The sequence below is a fragment of the Macrotis lagotis genome, chromosome 7, assembly GCF_037893015.1.
Source record: "Macrotis lagotis isolate mMagLag1 chromosome 7, bilby.v1.9.chrom.fasta, whole genome shotgun sequence".
In the NCBI taxonomy this organism is placed as follows: Eukaryota; Metazoa; Chordata; class Mammalia; order Peramelemorphia; family Peramelidae; genus Macrotis; species Macrotis lagotis.
In genome coordinates, this window is record NC_133664.1 from 30,053,025 (window position 1) to 30,077,686 (window position 24,662).

Here is a 24,662-nt window from a genome sequence, read left to right on the forward strand (position 1 = left end):
AGTAGTTAGAACATATTAATAGTTTACGTTTATTGGGGTTGTGTCACTGCCAGGTAGTGTGATAAACACTTTGCAAACATGCTCTCATTTTATCCTCACAACAACCCTGGAAAGTAGGTGTTCTTATTATACCCATTTTACAGTGAGGAAACTAAGGCAGACAGAGGTTAAGTGACTTGCTCAAGGTCACACGGCTAGAAAATCCTGAAACTGCATTTAAGCTCAGGGCTTCCTTATTCTAGATCCAGAACTCTAACCACTGTGCCACCGACCTGAAATATTCCTTGGAGCCCTCTCTTTGTCGTAAAGGAACAGTCATGGTACTAGAACAGTATATTTATATGCTCCTTTTATTCTTAAATTCAGCTAGGTGGCACAGTAGAGGGCTGGGCCTGGAGTCAGAAAGACTCCTCTTCCTGAGTTCAAATCTGATCTGACATTCACTAGCTAGGTGACTCTAAGTGATTTCACCCTGTTTGCCTCAGTTTCCTGCTCTGTAAAATGAACTGGAGAAAGAATGGCAGACCGTTCCAGTATCTTTGCCAAGAAAACTCAAAATGGTGTTATGAAGAGTTGGACACAACTGGAATGACCAAGCAACAACATTCTTAAATTAAATATTTATGGAACATTTAAAATACTAAGAACTCATATTTATCAATCAACAAACATTTATTAAGTGCCAGGCCAGAGATACAAAGACAAAGGACAGCACCATCCCTACTCTTTGCCATGGCTTGTCAGTTGGCTTTTTCATCCACTTCCCTAAGACTGTGAATCTCATTAAACTCTGAAAATAGTCCAGAGTTGATTGCGACAAGCAGAGTGGCATCTGCAGATGGAGTCTCAGGAGGACCTCGCCACTGATAGGGAATCTGACTTCAATTTAGACCCTACTGCATTTCCATGTCTTACCCTTCATTGTCCCTCTCTCCATTGATGTCTTTTTTTTTTAGGTTTTTGCAAGGCAATGGGGTTAAATGACTTGCCCAAGGCCACACAGCTAGGTAATTATTAAGTGTCTGAGACAAGATTTGAACTCAGGTACTCCTGACTCCAGGGCCGGTGCTTTATCCACTGCACCACCTAGCCGCCCCTCTCCATTGATGTCTTGCCGTAGTTTGCCAGCATGGCACTACAGGACGGCCAGAGAGGTAGGGCTCAAATCTCAGCTTTGCCCCTAGTACCTGTCTGACTACTGAGAAGTCAATTAACCTCTCTGTGTTTGACTATCCCCGTCATATCTAAGAAGGGTATGTTGTGGTGGAAGGTGGTAGAAGTATTATCCTTGCATTTTTAGATATTAGGAAAATGACCTGAGGGGTAACTCAACTTGTCTGAAATCTATTTTCTAGTGAATAGCTGGGACTTGAACCCATATCTTCTGGTCTCAAACAAGAACTCTTTCCAATCCTCCACAATGCATACTTTGGTATATATTCCCTTGGGATGCACAAGAGTGAACTAATACACTTCATTCTTGTCTAGAAATAAATATTTATTTGAAAAAAAAATGTCTTTCCTGTTCATTTGTGCAAGCAGTCTCCCATCCTGGCTCCTTTCATCCTGCTGTCTGTTAAAATAATTCTGGGGTTTAAAGTAAAAGTGTAAAAGAATGTAAAAAATGTAAAAGTGAAAGATGACATTGCTCTTTTGGGTCAGATCAGTTGTGACTTGCAATGGGGAGAGGGGGATCTCCCTGCTGACCCAAATCACAGGTGCTTCCAGGTTTTTCTGAAATCTCCTTGCTCATTGTTTCTTATAGAGCAGTAATATTCTATTATAGCCCAACTTGTTCAGTCATTCCCCAATGGATGGGCATCCCTTCAATTTCTAATTCTTCGCTACCCCAAAAAGAGCTGCTAAGAATATTCTAGTACATGTAGGTCTTGCCCCTTTTTTTTTTTGGATCTCTTTGGGAGACAGACCTAGCATTGTATTGCCAAAATAAAGGGTCAACAGTTGTGTTGCCCTTTGGGCAGAGTTCCAAATTGCTCTCCAGAATGGTTGGATCCGTTCACAACTCCACCAGCAGTGGAGTTTTCCCACATCCAACATGGATCATTTCCCTTTTCTGTCATATTAGCCAATCTGTTAGGTATGAGGTGATACCTCAGAGTTATTTTAACTTGCATTTCTGTATTAGTGACTTAGAGCATTTTTTCATATGACTAGAGATAGTTTTAATTTCTTCTGAAAACTGCCAGTTCATAACTTTTTACCATTTATCCATTGGGGAATGGCTGAACGAGTTGTGGTTTATGAATATAATGATGTATTATAGCTCTATTAGAAAACATGAGCAGGCAGACTTCAGAAAAACCTTGAAAAGACTTGCATGAACTGATGCTGAGTGACATGAGCAGGACCAGGAGAACATTATGCTATGACCATTTATGAGAGACTTAGCTTTTCTCAGCAATACAGTGATCAAAGACAGTTTTAAAAGATCCAAGATGGAAAATGCCTCCACATCTAGAGAAAGATCTTTGGAATCTGAATGCAGATCAAAGCATACTATTTTCACCTTTTTAAAAGTTTTTTGCCTTTTTCCTTCTCATAGTTTCCCCCTTTTTGTCCTGACTTTTCTTTCATGGCAGGACAATTATGGAAATATGTGTAGCATGATTATACTTGTGTGACCAATATCAGATTACTTGCTATTCTGGGGGCAGGGGGAGGGAAGAGTAGAAGGGAGAAAACAAAAATGAATGTAGAAATTTATCTTTACTATAATTGGAAAAATAAATAATAATAAAATAAAATAAATCACAGATCCTCCAAGTGTTTGGTTAAATGAAATTCAGAGAATCAATATAATGAGAAAACTGGTTTCAATTTAGAGAATAAAAAAAAACAACCACAAAACAAACCACAATGATGACAAAAACCACGCCCAAGGATATACTTTTTACCCTTTCTACCCTTTAGAAGATACTGGCCTTGAATGTAGAGATTGCAATGATTTTTCTGAGGTCTGTAGGGGGCCCAGGGAAGGTGCTGGATCATCAGTCCTGTCATATGGAGTTAGATGGGGACTCTGGTTTATTCCTCAGAGCAGGGTCTGTATCCCTCACAGGTTCCCCCCCATCCAGTGGGGTATAGACCCCCCCACTACCCCCCACTGTTTTTCAGCATTCCAAGTCTTAGTAATAAAATGTGGAGGGGGGAAGTTATAGTGGATTTTGGAAGACAACTCCTCCCATCAAGGCCGACCCACTCCCCTCACACAGGTGGCCTGGGGGGCCACGTGTGTTTTCCACATCCTGTGTTTTGACAGTTAATGAATTATATGAGTTTAAGGGTTCTGGTTGCTGTATCACCTGAGGAGATCTGCTTTTAATTTTCTATCTCCTGGAGATTTGTTTTAAAGAAAATATTCACATTCAAAAGAAATTAGCTGTTACAGCATTCATTCTCTCAGCCTGGCTGGGACAATGACTATTTTCCTCCGAGGATCAGTTTGCGCTGAATTTTCAAAAACAATACAACAGAGACCGTTGTGTAATCATTTTTAATAAAAACACACTGTTAATAATAACTGCAAATGAAAGCAAATCAATCTGCCTTTCCAATTTTCTCTATCTGTAATAATGAATGGTTGAAGGATATTGGAGTAATTGGATTGATTCCTGGAATCAACTGAGTTCTGGGTTCAAATCTCCTCTCTGATGCTTACAAACCCCAAAAGAATAACTTATTAGAACTAACATTTAGATTGCATCACTATGTGCCAGATACGGTGCTATGCATTTTACAAGTATTATCTTATTTGATTCTCACAACCACCTTGGGAGGTGGGTACCATTATTATCCTCATTTTTACAGTTGAATAAACTGAGACAAGTTAAATGACTTGCCCGAGGTCACACAGTTAAAAGGAGCTGAGCTCTATTGCCCTAAGGTCTAAGTCACTCAACCTCTCTTCCTCAGTTTCCTCATCTTTAAAATGGGTATAGAACCCATTTCACAGGTTTGTGATGATGCTCAAAGAAACTTGAAAGTACTAGGAAAAGTTTATCTATCACTAATTTTTTAATACAACTATTATAGATTCAAAAGGAATGGCAATTCATACATAATAGAATTGCAATTTCATGTACAATCTTTTAAAAATTTAATTTATTGTTCAAACTATATGCAAAGCTAGTTTGGAACATTCCATAAAGTTTTGAGTTCTACATTTTTCTCCCTCCCTCCTTTCTCTCCCCTTCTCCCCTTAATAACCAGTAATCCAATACAGGTTACACATACTCTGTTAAACATATTTCCATATTACATATGCTATCAATGACAAATGAGAACAAAAGGAAACAAAAGATCATGAGAGGGTAAAAAAAAGCCATAAAACATAAGGCAAATTTTTGAAATGGAAAATAGTACTTAGCTATTAATATTGAATATTATTGAATTATCCCCTGGTGGTCACTTGGAGGAAGGTAGTGGCTGTATTTCTTTATTTTAGCAGGTCATTTATTTTCTAAAGAGGGAAAACTACATATAAAAATAATTAATTTTCTTACTGTTTCCTTTCATTTTCTTCCTAGGCAACTCAGTACTAGGCCTGGAATCAGGAAGACCACAGATTTCAAATATGACCTCAAATGCTTTCTCTCTGTGACCCTGGGCAAGTAAGTCATTCATTTTAATCTCAGGCTTCCTCAGTTTCTTTATCTGTAAAATGGGGATCAGAATAGTACCTACCTTCCAGGTTGTTGTGAGGATCAAATAAGTTAATCTTTGCACATAAGAGGAGTGTAATAAATGTTCATTCATTTTTTTCTTCCTCCATATTGTATTCTCTTTAGATATAGCCTTTGAGAGCCCAAGGTCACCATAGGGAGGATAACAGCAAAGAACCAAATTTAAGAAATATTTAAGAAAAAATATTATATATTTTGTTTTATACTACTTTAATTTCTCCCTCTTCTTCCCCCAAAATTTCTTCCCTTATCAGTAAAAAAAGAATAAAATGAATATAAAATAAAATAAAAAAGAATTAAAGAGAGAAGCAAAACTGATCAATAATGTCAGCTAATTTAGCAGTGTGTACACTATTCCATGCACCTAGTCCTCTACGTCCTCAAAGAAGGAAGGGAGATGCATGGATTTTGAGAAACATCTCTTAAGCTTTTCTATTCTTTGCAAGGTGACAGGAGGATAGAGGGCTGACTTGGGGTCAGGAAAAAGCTGGACTCCAATCCTGTCTATGATAAGCTCTGTGACTCTGGGCAGGTCCTATAACTTCTCAGGCAAGGTCTTTTAACCTGGTGTTCACAAACTTGATTTTTAAAAAATATTTTGATAACTATTTCATTCATTAATTAACCAATTAATAATTGATTTTCTTTGCAATCCTCTATATTTTATTTTAGCATTTAAAAGCATTTCTCTGTGAAGGGGTTCAGGGGCTTCATCAGATGGACAAGGGGTCTGTTCTACCCAAAAGGTGAAGGAGCCCCATCCTAAGGTGATACATTTCAAAGGAACTCCAGAGGGAGGAGATTCCATACTGGGAGTCCCAACTATTGATGAGATCATAGGTCAATCCTGATGGCCCCCCAAAAAAAACCAAAGCCAAGAGTCCAAGACCTGGCCTCTTGCAGCACAGAAAAGAAGGACTTCTGAGGCCTCCCGAGCATCTTGGAGCCAGTGAAGCCCGGAGAAGGAGATGAGTTTCTGGTGAGAGTTTCCCGTTTGCATACGGTGGGACTTGAGGCTCCAAGATGGTGAGATTCCACTGGGCTTCACCACAGCCATCTCTCATGTCTCCAGAGTCTGGTTATCCAAGTGGGGCCATCAGCAGCTGTCTGGCTTCCCTGGCTTCCCTCCCCCACTTTTGGAGGTGTCATTGCTCATTGTGACTTCTCCCAGATGGGAAGCCAAAGTAAGGGAAGTTTAATTCGGGTCATTTTTTAAACCATTTCAGCAGCTTTTGAAGAGTCACCTTTTGAAGAGTTACACGCATTATTGGAGGCTTTTTGTTACATGTGGGTCCCATTCATGTGAGGGAAAATTGGGAGCAGGTGTTAATGAAGGGAGAGAACAAAGACTGAACTATGGGCAGAGCTGGAGTCGAGGAGGGCATCGTAGCACAGCACAGTCTTCTGCAGGCAGCAGATCTGAGTTCAAATCCTACTTCTAACACTTCAATGCTGTGTGATCTGAGGCAAGTCACAATCTCTCACTGAAGGGATTTCCCTGAGTAGAAGCTGAGGTCCCTCCCAAGCTCTAAAACCTAGACCCTAAATCACCTAACATCTGTGGACCTCAGTCACTGTCCTTTCTAATGGGTGGACTAGACCAGCCGTGTCACATTCAAACAGAAATAGGGATGACTTGTTAAACACGTCTGACTCTTCATGACCCCATTTGAGGTTTTCTTGGCAAAAATCCCAGAGTGATTTGTCCTTTCCTTCCTCAACACATTTTACAGATGAACCTGAGGCAAATAGGGTGAAGGGACTTGCCCAGAGTAACACAGCTAAATGTCTGAGGATGGATTTGAACTCAGGAAGATTCCAGGGTCAGTGCTCTGTCACCTAACTACCCCCTCCCCCCAGGGTTTAATTGAATTCAATTCACATTTATTAAGAGCCCAAGGCATACAGGGCTCTGTGCTTGTCACCCTGGGGACTGGAACTGGGCCTGTTGTTTCATTAGCTAGTGATCTCATTAAAAAAAACCAACTTTACTAATGCAGGTCAACCAACATTTGACACCTACTCAATTTACTAACCTAATTGCGAGCCCCATTTCTCTCCAACTGTGCACAGGATGAAATTTCATACATAGAGGCTTCTTTCCCTCCAATTGGTTTAACCTTTCAGGATAGTGACCCCTGGTCTTTCTCTGATATGAACAGTTCCCAGCTGAGGAAATTCCCTTCCCTGATGCAAGTAGCACCTTTTGTAATTTAGACTCGAATCCTTTCCTGGAGCACTGAGATGTCAAAAGTTAAAGTTAAAGAATTCTTCCAGGGTTGATGGGTAGGGTATGTCAGAGGTGGAATTTGAACCCAGATCTTGGTCCTTTGGAGTGGCTCTCTATTAGCTATGCCAAGCTGCTTTTCTCTATTTGGGGATGCCAAATTTATAAAAAAAGGGGGGTGCACTTCCTGTCCTCTCTCTTGTTACCCTGAGTCCCCAGGTCCTTGATCTTAGGTTGAGGCCTCTGAGAGGGCCTCTGCTTCTGGTTATCCTTTTGTTCCGTGTTGTTTTTAGCATCCCCAGCCCCTTTGTCCCTATGGCAACCAGAGCCTTCCTCCTCTGGGCCCCAGTTCCACCTGCTTTTGGCTTCTGGTGAAGAGCACATCCCTAGCAGGTGGTTAGTGTCCACCAGGTTCCCTGTCTCTGCTTCACCTTCCTCCCCCTCTCCCTCCTCCTTCCAGGCTTCTTCCACCATCCCGAGCTCTGGGTCCTTTTGGCCATTTCCCTTTCTTAGTGTCTGACCCATCTGATCTCTGTCTGGCTCCCTCCCCCTCCCCCAGCTTTTCAATCTCTTTCCCCCCTCTCCAGGCCCTCCTCTCTAGAGGTTCATAGTATAAGGGAAGGTTTGGTCATTCCCCAGCTGGCCGACCACCCCCTGGGCCTCAGGTATGAAATGGGCTCCTATGAATAAAATACTTGTGCAATCTAAAATAGTTATTAATGTATAGGGGTAGCAAGGCAGAGGAACTGTTTCAGTTTCAAGACTGGCCTTGGAGCCCGGGAGGCCTGAGTTCGGGTCCTGCCTCTGACTCATACTTTCTCTGTGGCTGGGGGGAAGTCCCTTAATCACTTCAGAAAAGAAACTATTTATATTTTCAAAGCACTTTTGTTCTCAAAGCCTTTATTCTGATTTTAGTGCTACATTTTCTCTGAAGGATCCCCTCCCCCATAGCACATGGTGCACCCTTTTCAGAACTGATTCTATTCTCTCTCGTTTTATACTAATTTGTGAATACATCTTCTTCCCCCTCACTAGAAACTTGTGGGGGTGGAGTATGGAGGTGGAGAGAGCTAAGGCTATGAGTGAGTTCCCCACAAGGATTCAGGTTGGCTTTTAGGTGGGTTTCACCAAAACTGCTCCCCGTACCTCCAATCTGCCTGAAGACTCCCTTTTAGAGGCCCTTTTAGAGGGCAGAGCTTAGATCCCAGGAGTCACTGCAGTGACTCCTAATCTGTCATCTTCATTGGGGTGAGAAAGATCAAGACTAAGCTGACTCCTTAGCCCTCTCTTGGAAGCCTTCCTAGGGCATCGCTGCTCTTCAGGACCAAAGGAAGGGCCTTTGGGCTCATCATTTGGATCACCTTCTTCATAATACCTAGCAGGAGATAATATAGGAAAGGGTACAAATCCTAAGGCTATATAGAAATGCTCATTATTAGTCTTCTTTCCTTCTTCTAGTTGGGCCTTGTCCAAATATTTGTTACAACATGATGCATTCATCCACCCTTTCATTCATTTTCCAGATATTTATCAAATACTACTAAATATCAGTTGGTGTAACTTTGAGCAAATTGTTCTGTTTATCCTTCCTGTGCCTCAGTCTCCTTCTTTGTCACAAGAGGGGAATGGAACACAGATTGAGAGCTGGCAACTATTTTAGAGGTCCTCCACCAAGCAAAATGATTAACACCTGACTCTTCAGGCAAAAACAAGCTAGCACTGGAAAGGCTTCAGAGATGAATCTAAGCGATTCACATTTTCTTCATCACTTTCTTAAGTCTACTCTAGACAATCAACAAGACAATCTGGATTTGTTCCCTTTGCTGATTTTTGAGTGGTGAATGCACACACCGTGGAGCCCATCCATAGCTGCTGCCAGAGGTGGAGACCAAGAAGGAAGCCAATTTTTTTAAATAAAAGAAAGATTTTATTTATTTTGAGTTTTACAGTTTTTCCCCTAATCTTGCTCCACCCACCCCACACAGAAGGCAATCTGTTAATCTTTATATTGTTTCCATGGTATACATAGATCTAAGTTGAATGTGATGAGAGGGAAGTCATATCCTTAAGGAAGAAAAATAATGTATAAGAGATAACAAAATTACATAATAAGATAACCTTTTTTTTAAATGAAAGATAATAGTCTTTGGTCTTTGTTCAAACTCCACAGTTCTTTCTCTGGATACAGGTGGTAGTTTCCATCTCAGATACCCAAAATTGTCTCTGATTGTTGCACTGATGGAATGAGCAAGTCCATCAAGGTTGATCATCACTTCCATGTTGCTGTTAGAGTATACAGTGTTTTTCTGGTTCTACTCAGGAGAAGGAAACCAATTTGCCCACAGTCATGTAGGTGGTAAATGGCAGAGTTGGGTTCAGACCAAGGTCCTCTAATGCCAAAGTGAACCTCTTTTCACTCCTCTGTTTAGCCACTCTTCCAGCCCCAAATCAATGCTCCTATGTTGGTGCAGGATGGTAGAAATTGGATCAATCCATTATCTCCTGATAGTTAGAATTGGACCCATTTTGCTGATTAGGAGGGTGATCAAGATGTTGAGCTCAAAGGCCCTTTGGTACCGAAGATGGAGAAATCTAATAAATACCCGGGTAAAGAAATGAGCAGGTGGTGGACTCCGATCCTTGAGTTCTTGGTCATCGGCAGCATCAGCACATTAACCAGATCCGGTGGCCAGTGTTCTTAAAGCAGGATCCACAAAGCCGGAAAATCTTGTAAATCCAGTCAGGTCTCAAAGAATAGGACTTGCCAAAAAACAAAAAAGTCTCCTTCTCTGGGAGATTGCACCTGGGTGACAGCTGCTGCTGCCACTGCTGAGGAGAGGAAAAGGGAAGGAAGCCTTCACTGGCAAGCAGGAGTTTTATCTGACTTGTTCTCCTTGGGTCCTTCTGACCTTGCTCACCAAGTACAGGATTGTTTTGTTGTCATGCAGTTGACTTTCTATCCTGTCCCCATGGGGATCCAACAGGGTCTTCATGATCTCATTTGGGTTTTTTTTTTGGCAAAGACACTGGAGTGCTTTGCCATTTCCTTCTCCAGCACTTGACAGAAACTCAGGCAGATAAGGTGAAGGGATTTGCCCAGGGTCATCTAGCTAGTCATCCATCTCAGGCTGGATTTGAACTCAAGGAGATGAGTCTTCCTGACTCCAGGCCTGGCGCTCTATGCACCATGGCTCCACTTGGCTACCCAAACCAGTACTCGCCATGAAGCTCATTCTGGGCTTTCTGGAATACTTTTAACACTTAAGTTATTCTTACCTAAGTAAAAAGCCTTGGCTCCATCATGGATATGGATTTATTTATTTGTTTCTTTTTTACACAGTAGCTCAGAAGGCCAAGCTGGGCAGTGTTCCATGAAAAAACTCTCTACCGATCATTTGACTTTTACCAGATTATTTGGTTTGAGTTGCTTCCACATAAGAGAAACATTTGGCCTTATAATTAATTTAAGTAAAGTTGTGTTTCAGCAAAGATTAAATTAGAAATTAATCATTCAAACATTCACCCCCTGGGTCAGGCTGAGAGGAGAGGACTTTAGGGCTGGAGAGGAGGATGGCTTCCTGATTTTGTCTTTGTATCTCCAGCTTTAGCACAGAGGCTGACAAAGAGCAGGTGATGTGATGAATAAAGCTCATGATTGATTCGCAGGTTGGTTGGAGGAGACCTCTCTACACCTGGACCTCAAAGGAAGGGTCTAGACTAGATAGCTTCTGAGGTGCTCTCTAGTTCTAAAACTGTGATCCTTATTTTCAATGATTAATCCTGGAGTCAGGAGGAGGTAAAACCTATTGGGTCTTTCATTGGTATCCAATCTGGATCAAGACCTCCATCTTGACCTGGGGAAAAACAACTTACAAAATACGAAGGTGAGGGAATGTTATTAGAAGGAGCGCTTTTTAAAGTTGATATTTTATTTTTCCAGTTACATGGCATGAAAGTTTTTCAACATTCATCCATATGCATAGGCATATTTTTAAGTTACTCAATTTCCTTCCATTCTCCCCTCCCACCCCGCTCCCCTCAGTGGCAAATGTCAGTCTAATACCATTGTCCTAGTTCTCTGAACTGCTGAGAGGAGCTGCTTCCATTAAGGTTGTTCATCTCACAATGTTGTTAATGTGTACATTGTTCTCTTGGTTCTGCTCCTCTTGCTCAGCATCAGATCCTGTAACTCCTTCCATGCTTCTCTAGGGTTGACCATGTATGGTTTCTTATAGAACAATAATATTCCATAGTATTCATGTACAATAACTTGTCCTTGAACTTTGTTCAAACTCCACAACTCTTTATCTGGATACAGATATGGCACTCTCCTTTGCAGGCAGCCCAGAATTGTTCCTGATTGTTGCACTGACAGAATGAGTGAGTCCTTCAAGGTTGAACATCACCCCCATGTTGCTGTTAGGGTACAAAAGTGTTTTTCTGGTTCTGCTCATCTCACTCAGCGTCAATTCATGCAAATCCTCCAGGCTTCTCTGAAAGCCTGTCCCTCCTGGTTTTTGATAGAACAGTAGTGTTCCATAATATACAGATACCACAGTTTGCTAAGCCATTCCTCAATTGAAGGACATTTACTTGATTTCCAATTCTTTGCCACCACAAACAGGGCTGCTATGAATATTTTTGTACAAGTGATGTTTTTACCCTTTTTCATCATCTGTTCAGGGTTTAGACCCAGTAGTGGTATTGCTGGGTCAAAGGGTATGCTCATTTTTTGTTGCCCTTTGGGTGTAGTTCCAAATTTCTCTCCAGAAAGGTTGGATGAGTTCACAGCTCCACCAACAGTGTAATAATGCCCCAGATTTCCCACATCCCTTCCAACAATGATCATTATCCTTTCTGGTCATATTGGCCAGTCTGAGAGATGTGAGGTGGTACTTCAGAGAAGCTTTAATTTGCATTTCTCTAATAATTAACGATTTAGAGCAATTTTTCATATGGCTATGGATTGCTTTGATCTCTCCATCTGTAAATTGCCTTTGCATATCCTTTGACCATTTGTCAATTGGGGAATGGCTTTTTGTTTTAAAAATATGACTCAGTTCTCTGTATATTTTAGAAATGATTCCTTTGTCTGAATCATTAGTTATAAAGATTGTTTCCCAATTTACTACATTTCTTTTGATCTTGGTTACAGTGGTTTTATCTGTGCAAAATAATTTAATGTAATTGAAATCATCTAGTTGGTTTTTGGTGATGTTCTCCAACTCTTCCTTAGTCATAAACTGCTCCCCTTTCCATAGATCTGACAAGTAAACTAGTCCTTGATCTTCTCTTTTTTTTCTTTTTGTCTTTTAGTTTTTGCAAGGCAATGGGGTTAAGTGGCTTTGCCCAAGGCCACACAGCTAGGCAAGTATTAAGTGTCTGAGGCTGGATTTGAACTCAGGTACTCCTGACTCCAGGGCCAGTGCTCTATCCACTGTGCCACCTAGCCACCCCAGTCCTTGATCTACTAATTTGCTTATAGTATTGTTTTTTATGTCTAAATCCTGTAACGATTTGGATCTTATCTTGGTAAAGGGTGTTAGGTATTGGTCTAATCTAAGTTTCTTCCATACTAACTTCCAATTTTCAAAGGGAGCACTCTTAATGAGTTCATATAGTCATAAAAATATCAAAATTATTTTGGCATTAGCTTTGTAAGTGAGATCTTAAGTGGAAAGAAGGGCTATCAGAAAATATCAATAAGGGTTATAAAATCCATGGTTTTTGATTAAGTTTTCTATTATTGGGAATATATCGAATGAAAAGTTTTTTTTAAAGACATATCTGTACACAAATATTTAGAATTGCTTTATTTTTCTTTTCAAAAAATTGGAAATTATCCATTAGAAGAGGCACGATGGAAACTGGACTGAACTTGGGGTCAGAGGGTATACTCATATCTATAAACTGTGGTTCAACTAGCTGACTATCAAGATGTTCCTCTCTAGATCTCGAGTCTAACCATTGGATGTGCTTAACTTTGGGGAAATGACTGAACAATCCTGATATGTCAGTGCGATAGGATACCATTCGAAATGTCAGCTTTGAAGAAGAGAAAGAAATATGGGAAGGCTTTCATGAAAGAAGACATGGTGAAGAAAGTAGAGCTGTGTAAAGTGATGATCACATCAGCTCACATTGCCAGGGTGCTCACAACAATCCTGTGAATTTGGAAGATCAAGGATGATCATGCCCACTGTACAGAGGTTGAAAACTGAAGGTCAGATGGGTAAAGTGACTTGCTCTAGGTCATGCAATGAGTAAATAAGTTTCATTTATATTCTAACCCCTAACTATGAACATTCTCCAGGACTCTGTCCTTGGCTCTCTGCTCTTTGGAATCCCTTATACATTGCCAATAGCTTCAGTTGTGCTGTTAATGCCAACAACATCTTATACCATCTGAGTCTCTAGCTGTAACTTCTATTTCCAACCCTCTACAAGACATCTCCACCTGCTAAGTGTGTTTCCATTCTTAGTGTGACATGGTTCAGAGGATAGGGTTTGGAATCTGGGGACCTGGGTTCAGTCTTAGATCTGCCACTTATTAGGCATGTGACCTTGGGCAAGTTAATTAATCACTCCAAACCTTAGTTTATTTGTCTCTAAAGTGAGTGGATTGGGTGAACTGAACTCTAGGGTCCCTACCTGTGCTCTTGATATATGCATTCATTCTCATCAAGACCATCTTATGCTCTTCCTCAATAGTCATCTCAACTTCTTCCATGTTGCTCCTTCCTTTCCCACTTTTCATTTTCACCATCTGCATCAAGGGTTCCATCATTAGCTTGACCGCTCAAGTGAGGAGGTTGGAATGATCTTTGCTACTTGTTCTGCTCTTCCCCTTTATAAAATCTATTCCAAGCTTCATCCACATTTCCTGTGAAACGTCTCTCAGATCGAATCTTTTCCCTCTATTCCCACTGTCAATATAGTCCTAGTCTAGGTTATTACCTCAACAAAACAACTTTTTTTAAGGAAGACTTAATTTTGAATTTTGCAATTCAGGAATCATAACTTTAGAGATGGAAGGGAACTTAGAGGTCAGTGAATCTAGTCTCATTTTTTAGAGATGAGGAAACTGGAGCCCAGAGGGGTTAAGTCACTGAAGTACAGACTAGGGTCAAGTGGTAGTATTGGAGGCAGAATTTGAACCCAGGTCTTCTTGATTTTAAGTTCAGGACTCTCTCTCCATTGGGGTCCTTGTCTTCTGTGATCTACTATCTCTGTAGTTTCTTCCATATCATTTAACATTTAATTATAGATTGTCATTCTTTGCCTGAATTAGTAAGTGAATTAAAGAGACACATTTCCTGCCCCCTAAGATTTTCCATTTGAATACAGATGTTTGAAATTATTCAGTGTAAGGGGCATAGAGTGAAACACTGGGGAAAAAATACCTTCTTAAGTCAGTAAATCACATCAATGAAAAACATTTGATGCGCAAAAAATGGGCCCATATCCAGGGTGGTTAGTTGAAAGGGTCAAAACAATCATAAAATAGAATTTTGGAAGTGAAATAGACTAAATTTGTGTCTAATCTTCCTTCTTCCCTTTAAAGATAGGAACCTCAATCCTTATGAGTCCAATTCTTGCCCCATGCATATTTGACTTGTTTTGCTTAGTGATTTTAGAATTATAAGGAAATTCAGAAACTAAGAAGTTTGAAGCCCCAAGAGGGAAAGAGAGCTGGGACTATGGAAGCCAGCTCTCCTATCTTAGTCCACTGTTTTTTTTTTTTTTTGTGTGTGGGTTCCATTGAAGCTTTAAGAACAGATCTTTGCCATACACTGATAGGGGGTCACATATTGTCTCTGACATTAGATTCTGTTCTCCTTAAGGCAGGGACTGTCTTTTACCTTTCTTTGTATTTCCAACACTTAGAGTCCTTACTAAATATTTATTGACTGACTTCAGAACAAAGAAAGCATCAAATCCATGGACTTGATGGGCACTGGGCTGTTGGAAGGGAAGCTGATAGTATCAAGGTAGATGGTGGGCATGGCAGGCGTGCTGGCATGATGAGCCAACTAGCTTTTATGAATCACCTACTATGTGCTGATACATTAATAATTAGGAGAAAAGCCTTCTCTTAAAATGTGGCACTTGAACTGACCTTTGAAGGAAGCTGAGAATTCTAAGAGGTGGAGGTGGAGGAGGGAGAGTGACTCAGGCCTGGAGGCAGGCTATGTAAAGGCTTGGAGATGGAGATTCAGATGGCCATAATCACCCATTTTAACTGGAATATGAGGTTCTGGAAGGTGAATATCATGAAATCCAGGTAGGAAAGTAGATAAGAGAGCTAGTTTGTAGAGGGGTTTGGAAGCTATGTTAAAGAATCTGTTCGGAATGAGATTTTTTTTTTTAACCCCTAACACTTTCTGGGGCTTGATGGGGATGATAAGACCTGTTTCTGAAAAATATAGCTCTGTCTTTCTCTGTGACCAGAGAATTTTGCTGCCAAATTATTTGGCTCAATCAGGTGAGTTGGAAGGATATATTTCACACCGAGAAAGGAACAACTTTCATTGACTATGCATGAGACAGGACCTGATAAACGATCCGGGGAACTAATAAGGGACTTTGGGGGTGTGTGACAACTAATAGCCTGGGTTCTGCCTGAGACCCACGGCCTTCACAATAAGCGAATTACTGGAAATTGGATGCACTCTGTGTGCTAAGTATTTATAGGAAGTACTGTGTCCTTCTTAATTGCTAGGAGATGAGGCAACTTGGAGTTTTCTCATTCTGCAATATTTCCTGAACGTTATTTATGCTGGTGTCAGAAGTAAGACTGTTTGGCATGGGTTATAGGATTAAATTGTGGTTATTCACTAGTGTCAGGGGGTCCTTCAAGTTCAGTTATCACATAGTCAGATGCACTCATTATGTATGCCTCAAATTGTCTCTGTACTCCTTGTACATGATTATAATTATAATTATAAAACTTAGAGGCTACACTGGAGTGAGTTAGATGGGTGGGGAGAGGATAGAAAAAAAGAAGGAAAATTGAGCTAGGGTCTGAATTACAGGATAGATGCAAAAATTATAATTCATCATCCTTACTGTTCAGACCACATACCAAAAACATGAAATGTTCTCAGTAGATGAGGGTGGTTTTGAGTTTAGACACAACATATTACCCCTCACTTGTAGTACCTAAGACAGTTTAATTTTTGTTCTTCATTTGTTTCAGTCATGTTCAACTCTTTGTTACCCCATTTGGGGTTTTCTTGGCAAAGATACTGGAGTGGTTTGCCATTTTCTTCTCCAGCTCTTTTTACGATTGAGGGAGCTGAGGCAAATAGGATTAAGTGATTTGCCCAGGATTCCACAGCTAGTAAGTATCTGAGGCAGGATTTGAACTCAGGAAGAGGCATCTTTTTGACTCTAGACCCTTTGCCCTGTTGATCCACATGACTGCCTCAAGATATTTTGGGGCGAAACTGAGTGGCAAGCCTTTTGAGAGAAATAGTATGGTATGATAAACCTAGAAGGGTCCTTGGAGAGCATTCAGTCCAACACCTCCATTTCACATACCAGAAAAATGAGGCTGAGGCAGATTGAATCATTTAATGTTGATGCTATAAGTGAGTTGAAGCTATGGACCCACATAGACCAGTCTCCAACTGACAGGTTTCTCTTGGCTAATCTTGCTCCTACCCAGGGTTTCTTCAAGAGCATCTGAACTTGGCTCATTTATAACAGCCATTTCATTGACATCAGTTCCCTTGAAAGCACTAATGCTAACAAAACATAAATATATATTGTTATACATGATAAGGAAAACAGAAAGAACTCATATTTGAGTTCATGGACAATCAAGAAAACCCTCTTTCCTTCTCTTTGTGGGCTTCTGATTTTCCCAAGGACTTTGACAATCCTCCAGGTTTATAAAACCATCCTGGGTGGGCCTTCTCAAAGGGAAAGAAATTGAGTTTTCTAGAGAAGCAACAATCCTTCCTTCTGGTGGATGTACTTTTCCCAAGGACATAAGTAATCTTCTAAACTTGTTGCTGAGATTGAGTGGAATTTCCTGCTTTGAGCCAAAGAACATGATATCCTACGACCTACCCCTGTGGTAATCTCTTCTCCCCAGCTGTCTCTGCTGTATAGTCATTCTAGACTTAGCTGCACCCTGGGGAAAAGCTCTTCCACCTAAGCAAGGTATTTGAACTCTCACATCTTTCTCGCCTCCCTCCTTTAAGCTGATGGTGTGACTCATTCCTTTGCTCATGATGGCAGACATCTGGTGACAGACCATGCTGAAAGGGGAGAAGCCTGTAGAGACCATGTGGCCACTGAGAAAGGGGCTTTAGCCTTTGGACTCTTCTGCTGAGGTGAAGGGAGGGAGTGGGGCTTCTGCAAAGTCCAGAGGGCACTTGAGCATCCTGGCATTCCAGATCTGGAAGGGGCTTTGTTATCACAGTGTTGCAAGCCAGTTTTGCAGCCAGCCCAGCATCTGTGATCCATGGAGTAAGTAGGGAGTGACCTTCTGGGGCCAGACCAGTGGAAGGCAATGAAGACTCATCCAGCATTGTCTCTTCTATACACCTTGGTTTCTGGAAAAACAAGGCTCAAAACTTGGTTACTTAGTCCTACCAGATTCATAGCCTGTCCTTTTACAACTTGGTGTCCTTCCTGATCCTTCCAGGGGCTAAGATGACTCCCCTACAAGCAAACTCTTGCACTCTCCACACAGAGATTTGCTTCATGGAGCAAGCTGATGGCATTTGCACCTGAACTGGACCCTGTTTGTTTACATTTTCTTTCCATCACCAGTCCCCCATTGAAAAACACAAATCCAAATCCTTGTTAACATATATTTAGAGTTAAGAAAAACAAATTCTCACATTGGCCATGTCCATAAATATCCATCTCATTTTGCATCTTGAATCCCCAGCCTCTCTATCAGGAGGTGGGTAGCATGATTTCCCACTGTTGGTTTTAACAATGCTGTTATTGGGTCAGCAGTTCTTTGGGCTCTGTTCACTTCATTCTATATCACTTCGTACAGGTCTCTCTGAATCAATTTATGCAGGTTTCTCTGAAGTCATCCCTTACGTCATTTCTTATGGCACAGTATGATTCATTCACATAGCCTAACTTGCTCAACCATTTCCCAATTGAAAGGCGCTCTCTAAGTCTCTAGCTCTCTGTTGCTATAAACAGCTGCTATGAAGAATTATGTACATGTGGAAACTTTTCCTCTTTCTCTGATCTCTTTGGGATATGAACCTGGGAATGTTATCGCTTATTCAGCACCTTTTGCCCCTCTCTAGGGGCATTAGCTTCTCTTTTCTCCAAAAAGTATCACAACCCTTATCATGGACAGGTCCAATTGTTGCTATACTAAAGTCCTATTTCCTTTTATTCCTCAGGCCCTCTAGGTAGCACACCAAAGAATTCCTCAGATCTGGAGACCTCCTAAAAATCTACTGAGCTATCTTTTGAAACTAACAGTTTGCATAATTTGTTCCTATCCCAATTAAGATGATTGAATTCCATTGACCACTTTTCCTTTGTTTTCTCAGGGAGAATATTGGAGCCATTGCAAAGACCAAAGACAATTCAACTTGCTTTCTTCCAATTCAATTTCTGGGTAAAGTTCATTGACCATCCATGGTATCTTTCAGAGGCTGAGCCTCTTTTTGATGGCAGTCAATATTTGTGGATTGGTGATCATGACCTTTAGCTTGGGGCACGTGTGTCTCTTGGACAAGTATTTGAGGGAGTTCCCTACATGTTTGGCCTGTGATCTGAGGTTCATTGGTAACAGCATCAGGAAAGCCTCCTTAAGGCCTGTGATCAGTAAGATGATGTCACCAAAAGTCCAGGGTGCCTGGTGAGCTTCTTAGAAGAAGCCTCGAGTTGGAGCTGAGGGAAAGGCAGGATCAAGCTTATTCTAAAGAGCATGAGGTATGGAAGACTGTTGGGAGGGAGCATAGTGAGCCAGCACATTTCTCTAAGGAAATTACTCTTTCGAACTGAGGTAGAAGGGCGTTTTAATTCATTTTCATGGATATACTTGCTCTAGCAGCTTCCTGAGCTTTTATGGAAATGAAAACATCCATCACGGTGGTTACCTACCTTTTCCAATACTAATGAGGCCTCAGCAAACAATGTTGGTTACTCTTGGCTAGTTTCTCTGAAAAGTTTGCTATTAAGTGAGGTGGTGTAGCTGAAAGGACCCTCAACTGGACTACAGGAGACCTGGGTTTCAGTTCCAGTTCTTCCACATGCTCCCTCTGGCAGAGGGTCAGAATCTTGACCTGGCATAGTTTACTCATCCATAAAATTAGTAGGTTGAACTTGATTTCCCAGATTCTTTTTAGCCCTAGATTCTGAGATCCATTAAATGAACAAGGGAACCAAAGAGTGAGAATGGAAAGAGAGGGATTTGTGGGTCAAGAGGCAATTATAGGTCAAGAGTCGCTTCAGAAACAGGGAGACCTGTACTTGTTTTGTGACTTCACTTCTCCTTCCCTCAGTTTCCTCATTTGTGAATCTTTCTTACAGGGTTATTGTGAGGATCCAATACAAAGTGCTTTTGCAAACCTTAAAGCCCTTCAATGTCAGCTGTTACTATATTTTAGCTTCTTGATGTTCCCCTCCTCCCCCCACAATGCTCTAAAATGGGCAGAGGGCTACTCTCGGAGCTCCCATCCTGACTCAGACACTTACTAGCTGTGGGGCCCTGGGAAAGCCATTTAACCGTTGTTTGCCTCAGTTTCTTATTGCGTAAAATGAGGATAACAATTGTACCTACCTCCTAGAATTGTTGTGAGTATCAAGGAAGAGAACATTTGTAAAGTGCTTTGTAAACCTAGAGATAATTGATAATATTTCTGCAATGCTAGAGCAAATCTCCTAACCTGGAACTCTCTATAGCAATGAAAGCACAGGGTTGGTGGGCGTAGGGCAGGAGGAGAATGACAAACCAAACAGCCATTATACTTTTTCCATGAGAATCACCTATGACACTGGGTGTTCTCAAGGATCTGAGGGGGTCCCTTTCCCCAATAGGCCTGACGCTTCTATCCGGATACTTTGGAGCAGTGGGAAAATCAGTGAGTTTGAAGTCAGAAGCCCTGGATATTAATCCTTGCAGTGCCAATTATCTGTATGAGCTTGCATCACTCACTTAACTTCTTTCTGATTCAGTTTCTTCACCTAGAAAATTAGAGGACTGGACAAGATGACCTCTGAGATCTATTCCAGCTCCCAATCCATGATCCCTTGATGATCTATGTACCAAGAATTAAATAAATTAATCAACAGGCATTTTTTGAACTTTATTAACTCTAACCTATGTGCCAAGCCAGGGATTGGGCATTATGAAAATCTTACTTGATGGTAATAATGAGGAGGGCCCCACCCTGAAGGACTCACGAATTCTGAGTGCTACCATAGAATAAAAGTGTTGATCAGAGATTGGCCATATTTCACATTCCTGTTTCCTTTGTGGGAGGCAAGAGTAGATTCCATTACACCCTCTTCTCCTGGGGAGCTCAAAGGGAAAAGAAAAGAAAGGGGCAGAGGGCAAATAAGAAGGGAGAGGAGAATGGCATTCCAGGATCCAAACAAGATCCTGAAAGAGTGGAGGAAGCCAAGAATAGGAATTTCCCCTTGCCATGTCATAAAAAGACATTCCATTTTTAATTAAAACCATCCAGAGGCAAGAAAGAGACAGAGAGAGATAGAATCAGAGAGATAGAGAGCGAGAGAGAGAGAGAGAGAGAGAGAGAGAGAGAGAGAGAGAGAGACAGAGACAGAGACAGAGACAGAGACAGAGACAGAAAGAGGGAAAGAGAGAGAGAGTTTGTGTGGATTTGGGATGGGGTGGAGGGGTGGTCCCTATTCAGCCTCCAGCTAAAATAGATAAAAAAAAAATTGGAACATTAGGCCCCTCCAGAGAACAGGGTCAGGCTCTGGGGATGTGAAACAGCAGGAAATTCCTGAGAACACAGGCCTTACTCAAGACAGAAAGTCACAGGATATCACCCAGTTTAAAAAAATTGGACCCTTGTCCTTTCTGGAGAATTTATCCTTAGCACAAGAACAGAGCAGAGACCAAAGAATGACAATTCATCATGGAGGAGGGAGAACATCTAGACTTTAAGAAAGTGTTTCAAAAATGTCTCCTGTATGATTTCTCTCTCATCACATTCAACTTAGATCAATGTATACCACAGAAACATTGTATAGACTAGCAGACTGCCTTCTTCTGGGGGGGAGGGAAGAAAAATTAGGGGAAAAATTTAAAAAGAAAATGAAAAAAAGAAAAATATCTCCTGTGATTCTTGTACACAATCACTCAAATCAACAAACCTTTATTAAGGTAAGACTTGAGGGAGGCACAGGGAACAGGAAGACACAAAAAACCCTGTTCTTGAGGTGTTTACATTCCCTTGATAGGGAAACAGTATTTACACAATCAGTTATATAAATAAAAGATAGGGAGGGAAGGGGAGAAAGAAAAGTTCCAGAAAATTGTATTGGGGATATTTGAAGAGGGAGAAGAATTATTAGTGAGAGAGAACAGGGGAGACTTCAAAGAGAAGAATGTTTCACATAGATGACCTTGTTTGACCCTCATAACAACTGTGTGAAGTAGAGGTTATCATTACCTCTGTTTTATAGATAAGGAAGCTTCAGAGGAGACAGGTTAAGCGATTTGTCCCAAGTCACATAGTTAGGCTTTGCACTCAATTCTTCATCATCCGTTGTGTCACCTAGCTGGTTGAATAAAGCCCCCCTTATTGTGAAAAGATGGCATCTGAATTGAGCTTGATGAAAGGCCAAGTCGGCGAGAAAGCTGGGACAGAGTTGACGTGTCTTCCTTGGTTTATCTTATCTGTGTCTGAGTAAGCCCTACAGGGGTGAATGACTGTAGACCAAAGGACCTTAGAGAAGCTATGGATTCCAACTCTTTACTAGCAAACTCTGCTAATGAGGAAATCAAGACCCAGAGAGATGAAGCGTCTTGACTAAGGTGACACAGGGATATGTTGTATAGCTGGGATTCCAATTTGAGTCCTTTGACTAAGAGAAGAATCTGCATAATCTGGGCCAATGAGCTTGACCTCAATTCCTGGGAACACTCTAAAACAGATCATTGGAGCAAGATGGCTAGCGACATCTGGAAGGGAAGTGGTGATTCTAAAGGGCAGTTCTGGCTTCATTTAGAACAAATTGAGCCAGACTAACCTCATTTCCTTCTTGGACAAGATTCCTAAACTGGGAGATAAGGGGAGCACAGTGGATATAATTTATCTAGATTTTGGCAAAGTGTTTGATAAAGTATCTCGGTCTGTTCTTGTAGAGGAGTCAGGAAAATATGGACTAGATGATAATGCAGTTGTTCTCATTTTTCAAACATGTCCAACTCTTCTTGGCCCCATTTGGGTTTTTCTCGGCAGAGAGGTTTGTCCTTTCCTTCTCCAGTTCACTTTATGGATGAGGAAACTGAGGCATACGGGGTTAAGTGACGTAGCGGGGTCACCCAGCTAGTGAGTGTCTGAGTCTATGAACTCAGGTAGATGAGTCGTCCTGACTCTAGACCCAAGGCCACCCCAGATAATATAACTAGACCGATTCAGATTGGGTTTTATAGACTAGATCCAAATAATGGGCATTACGGGTTCAGTGACAATGTTTCAAGAAGTCACCACGATGGCGCCCTGGGGATCTGCTTTTTCCTGTGCTGTTGAACTTTTAAAAATGAACAATTTGGATAAAATGCTCATTAAATTTGTAAATGACACAGAGCTGGGTGAAATAATTACTAGATAGAGTCAAGATCTAAAAAGATCTTGGTAGGCTAGGGCATTGGGCGGAACTTAATAAAATGAATTTCAGTAGGGATAAATGTACAGCCTCATGTTGGAGTTAAAAAACATTAAACTCCCAAGTGTAGGATGGGGGAAGAATACTCAGATAAATGTTTGAAAAAAGATCTTGGGATCCCAGGCACTCTAGGTTCAATAGGCTAGCAATGTGAAGTGTCAGCCTTCGAAGCTAATGTAATCTTGGCCTTCACTGAGAGGCTTAGCTTCCAGAATACACTCTTGTCAGACCTCATGAGGAGTATGGCGTTCAATTCTTTGTGCCACATTTAAAAAATTTTGTAAATGTATTTGTCAAAAATTTGATTTGTTTAAGGCAATGGGGTTAAAGTGACTTGTCCAAAACACAGGTAATTATTAAGTGTCTGAAGCCGGATTTGAACTCAAGTCCTGCTGACTCCAACACTATCCACTGTGCCACCTAGCTGCCCCTATGCCACATTTTAAGAAGAATGTTAAGAAGCAGGTGATATAAGAACAGGGTAACTAGATTAGTAACAGGTCTTGTGTCCATTTGGAGACCCGTTGAAGTAAGTGGGGATTTTTACCCCAGAGATGAGAAGACTCTGGGTAGGACATAATAGTTGTGTTCAAGTATTTGAAGATCTACCAGTTGTGAGTCAGAGGAAATGGTAAGGAGGGGGAATTTATGCAAATTACAAAGAATTAAATCTAGACTCTTTTTCAGGAAAAACTAACCCAAGTGTAAGGTGGTACCAGTGAGGTGGTGGGTTCCCTCTCCTTGGAGGTCTTTGATTAGAGGCTAGATCACCATCAGTCAAGTATAAAGGTAACTCTTTCAGGATTATGTTGGATTTCATTGGCTACTTTCCAATGCTCAAATTTGGTAATGGCTAGGTATCCTAATCTGATGTTCCTTCTAATACACAACCTCTCTATAAGACTTTGTTAGAGCTACAGAAACTCCTGTTTCTGAAGGGAAAGGGAACAAGCATTTATTAACCACCTACTGTGTGCTGTTATCTTATTTGATTCTCACAGCATCTTTGGGAGGTAGGTGCTATTATTATGCCCATTTTACAGAGGAGGAAACTGAGGCAGAGGTTAACTAAAGACTTGCTAGGGTGATACAGCTAGTAAATGCCTAAGGAGAGATTTGAACTCAGGTCTTTCTGATTCTAATACTCTATCTACTGGGCTACATGGTAGCCTCAGCTTGTTTGGCCAGGACATAAAGTAGAGAGAAGAGAATAACATGAAATAAGTCTAGAAAGGTAATTCAGACAGACAGCCTGCAGGGGTACAGGGCCTTAAAAGCCAGGCTGAGGCACTTTCCATTTTACTGTTAAAAAACCATTGAATGGCAAGCAGTTTCTCCTAAGATGGTGCTAAAGGTGCAGAAGGAAGCAGGTGTCCCTCCCAAGACAGAAGCGAAGTCCAAGGCCTGAAGGCTAGGAAGGTAGTATTGAAGGATGTCCATAGCCACAAAAAGAATAAGATCCAAACCTCCCCCACCTTCCTGCAAGCAAGACACTAAGATTTTGAAGGCAGCTCAAATACCCTTGGAAAACAAGCTTAGTCATTTTGCCATCATTTTTCCCTTGACCACTGAATCTGCTATGAAGACTGAGGACAACACCCTAGTGTTCATTGTGGATGCCAAGGCCAACAAGCATCAGATCAAGCAGGTGGTAAAGATGCTGTGAGACCTCTATGTGGCTGCAGTCAATGATCCGGCCTGATGAGAGAAGAGGGCCTGTGTCTGACTTGCTCCAGGCTATGATGCCTTAGATGCTGCCAACAAGTTGGTCTTACCTAAACAACCGTCCGGCTGTCATCCTGCTTCACCTACAATAAAAAGTTTTCCAGTATTAAAAAAACCAAACCAAACCAAAACTATTGAAGGGTTTTAAACATTAG

General features: G+C 41.2%; 1 long non-coding RNA gene across 1 annotated transcript in view; it reads left to right on the top strand.

Annotated features, from left to right (window-relative positions):
- The window catches only part of LOC141494478 (uncharacterized), a 34,370-nt gene extending 13,084 nt beyond the window's left edge, over positions 1-21,286 (top strand). The window contains exons 2-3 of the long non-coding RNA XR_012470457.1: positions 4,548-4,631; positions 18,468-21,286. This is a non-coding gene — a long non-coding RNA (uncharacterized LOC141494478). The remainder of the gene's footprint in view (positions 1-4,547; positions 4,632-18,467) is intronic.
- The last annotated feature ends 3,376 nt before the right edge of the window (positions 21,287-24,662 follow it).